We start from the raw sequence: 3,673 nt of genomic DNA on the forward strand, positions 1-3,673 counted from the left end.
TCGAGGGGCGAATCGTTTTTTTTTCGGACGCACTTCCTTGCGTGCGAAGATGTAGCTGGTAGGTCCCAGCAGTCAGGGGGGCGAATCGTTTTTTTCGAACGCACTTCCTTTCGTGCGAAGATGTAGCTCGTGGGTCCCAACAGTCAGGGGGCGAATCATTTTTTCGCGAAATACGGTGGCCCATCTGGTGGGTCCCCGCTGTCAGGTGGAGGAATAATTATTTTGCACGTAATAAGGAGGCACTTCCTTGCGGCTGTCGTGGACCCAGCTGTCAGCCTCTCCACATACAGTCCACATCCGATGGAAGTCGTTCCTTGACCACGTTGACCACGCCACGCCGAGAGCACCACGGCGGTGGACGATGGCGAGGCCTAGGAAGGGGACAACACGGAGCCGGGGAAGACGCGGCAGTGGATGCACACGCGGAGAGGAGTACAAGGGTTCACTGGTTCGGCTGCGCCGCCGTCCCTGCAGAATAACAGGGGGTGTGGGTGAGTGGAGGGATGGCCTGGCTAGCGGTGGGAGTAGTAGGGGGCAGTGATACCTCCGCAGCAGCACAGTCGGCCACGGGAGGCAGGAGCAGGCGGCACGACCGGCGCTGCTTTCGGCGGCCGGAGCAAGAAGACCAGAGGTTGAAGAAGCATGACGGCCGTTGGATGGACATCGTGCGGTCACTGCAGCTAGAATCGTTTATATTGACTAAGTTGACAAAGCCCTTTTTACGTCAACTTAGTAGGCCCACAGGTTAGCTTCTGAATCGGTACGCCCCAGATGTCAGGGGGAGGCATCATTTTTTGGGCGGGTGAAGCTAGAATATCCGAGGTTGAAGAAGAAGCACGGCATCCGTTGGATGGACATCCAACGGCCACTGCTGCTTGAACCGTGTGTTGACTATAAGTTGACAAAGCCTTGCATACGCGTCAACTCTGTTTTTTTAAGGGACGCGTCAACTTAGTAAGGCCAGAAGTGTGTGGCAGAGAACTTATAGCCCATTTGAGATTTGTAAGAATGTGTAGCCCATTTTTGAATTGTAATGGAATTAGTACAGCCCATTTGCAGTTTGTTAAAAGTACAGCCCATTTCAACCAACCGTTCAAAACAGAATTCAATAAAATTTCCCACATTTTGTTGGGATCCTAAATTTTTTTATCCCGAAATTTCTAGTCAGATTAAATACAATTTCAATATAAATTTATATTACGTAAAACTCCAATGAAACATTGGGCTCGCAACAATTAATGAAATTAAAATTTTTAATATCCAAAAATAATATTTTATAAAGTAATCACGTCTTTGGTGCATTTTTTATAGTTACTATCCAGTTTTTATAATTACATCCCATTTATTATTTCTTAAAGCCCAGTTTCTTGTTAAGCCTAATGCATCCCTCCTAGGAAAGATTTGCAGCCCAGCGGGGCGGAGAATAGCAACTTGACCTTGCCTGGGTATTCCTAAAAAAAGTATAGCTGGGCTAGCCGTTTACAGCTTGAAAAAAAATAATATCTGGGCTGGTATCTGGCCTGGGCTAGACGGGCCATAGCCCGTCCAGTTAATACCTGCAGCGATGTTTTCGTTGTTGTTCAGAGGAGAAAAAATAATATCTGGGCTAAACATCGAAAAACTCTACAGTGCTCACACCTCAAAAACACAAATACTGCTCGAGCTACTTGGTCCTAGCTGTCGGCTGCTTCTTGTGCAATTCTCTCGTTTATTGACTACACCTACATAGGTTGACAATGGTGTGGGACCGTGATGTCAGGAAACCAGGAGGAAGCAAAATAAATTACAGTTTATATATATATATATATATAATAAGGAGGCACTTGCGTACGTGAGGCTATGGACCTGGTGGGTCCCATTGTCATCCTCTCCAAGTAAAGTCGTCTCTTCGCCCACGCGCGCTTTCCGCCCGAAACAGTCGGCGCCGCCCGCCCCGCTTCCCGGTGCAGGCGATTGCTCCGCCTTCAAACGACACAAGTGTCGTCCTTCCGTCCATCTGCCGCCCACATTAATGATACGCGGTTGCCGAGGCGGCTACTCCGGCGCCACACGTGTGTCCCTCCGCCCGCCCACCATTGCTATATAAACTGCTGCGCCGTCCATAGCCGTAGTCATCCGCATTCGTTCCCTTTCTCCTGTCCACACCACTACTGCCCACCATGGCTTCCTCGCGCTCCAGCGCTCTTCTGGACTGGCGGACGATGGACCACAAGGAGATGGCAGCCATTTATGCTGACCGGCTGGCTGGTAGGCAGCCGGAGGACGACGACATCCCAATGGAGAACATGGTAGTCAACGATCCGGCGCCAACCCCCTCCTCCGCGCCATCCTCGCCGGTGCATTGCACCATGAACATCGGCGAGGCCCGTCCCCAATATATGGACAGGGTGAGGGAGATGTGTGAGGAGCAGTTCCGGGAGGCGCAGGCCGACACCGCCAACAACCACCATCTCCTCCAGGAGCACCTGCAGGCGGAGGAGCAGATCACTGCGGAGCGGGCAGAGCAGGAGGTGCTGCTCGACTCATATCGCTCCGCCCGCAAGGGCCACCTTGAGCGTTGGCGGTACCGCATGCGGGTGGCGGAGGCTGCGGCCGCCTACAAAGAGGCTAGCAAAGAGGGCGATGAAGCGGGCGAGGCACTATTTGGCGAGACTGAGGACAAGACAGAGGACAATGCCGGCCCCGACGAGTTCCCGCTCTGCTGGCATCGACAAGGCCCCGTGGCGCCAACAACGAGGCAGAGGATACCGTCGGGTCCGCCGAGGCCCCGCCCCGCCAACAATGAGGTAGAGGACATCGCCGGCTCAGCCGAGGCCCCAACCTGCCGGTAACGTGGGGGAGGATTTCCACTGCTCCACTGAGGCGCCGTCCGCCGGCAACGAGACAGAGGACATCGCTGGCTCCGCCGAGGCCCCGCCCCGCTACCAACGAGGCCGCGCTACATAGAAAACATGGAAGAGTAGAACACGGTAGGTCGCCACCGCTCGGGTCCAAGTAAGGCCACCGCTGCTACCCTCCGGTTGAAGCCAAGCTAGGCGGGTTGACCATTGATGGCCGGTTAGCTTCTTGGCGGCGACGTGGAGTCGGAGAGCTGCGCTGGAGAAGAACGCTGCTTCTACTTAACTGCTGGTGCAGTTGGCTGACTGACACGTGGGCCCAACAGGCCACATGTTAGTTACGCAACTGCACCTGAAGTTAAGTCACTGAAGCTTCTGTTCGGCTCAGCGGGACACAGGTGGGTAGCTTCGGTTAATTAATTATACCTCCAGCGCACCCCTTTTTAGTTAAATAATGTATGAAATGTAATGAAATCTGGCATGTTTATATGAAATCCGACCGTGTATGAATGAATTTATTTCGATTACTTCGAATTCTTGTATCACTGGCATTGGATGAACATGCAAAACAATACGTACTAGCATTATTCCCAGGGTGATCACCTCGTTTGCAGAAGTTTCACATGTACTCCCTCCGATCCTTTCTAGTCTGCATACAAGTTTTGTCTGCAGTCAAAGTAGCTCTACTTTGACCAATCTTATACAAAAAAGTATGCACTTTCACAATGTGCGAAGTAAAAAGGAACAGAAGGAGTACAAAGAGTTTGAGCAGCTTTTTAGCGTTTCTGTACATTGCAATCAAACACATAGGACTGGCAATTCATAAATGATTATGC

The sequence above is a fragment of the Triticum aestivum genome, chromosome 1B (assembly GCF_018294505.1).
Source record: "Triticum aestivum cultivar Chinese Spring chromosome 1B, IWGSC CS RefSeq v2.1, whole genome shotgun sequence".
Taxonomy (NCBI): domain Eukaryota; kingdom Viridiplantae; phylum Streptophyta; class Magnoliopsida; order Poales; family Poaceae; genus Triticum; species Triticum aestivum.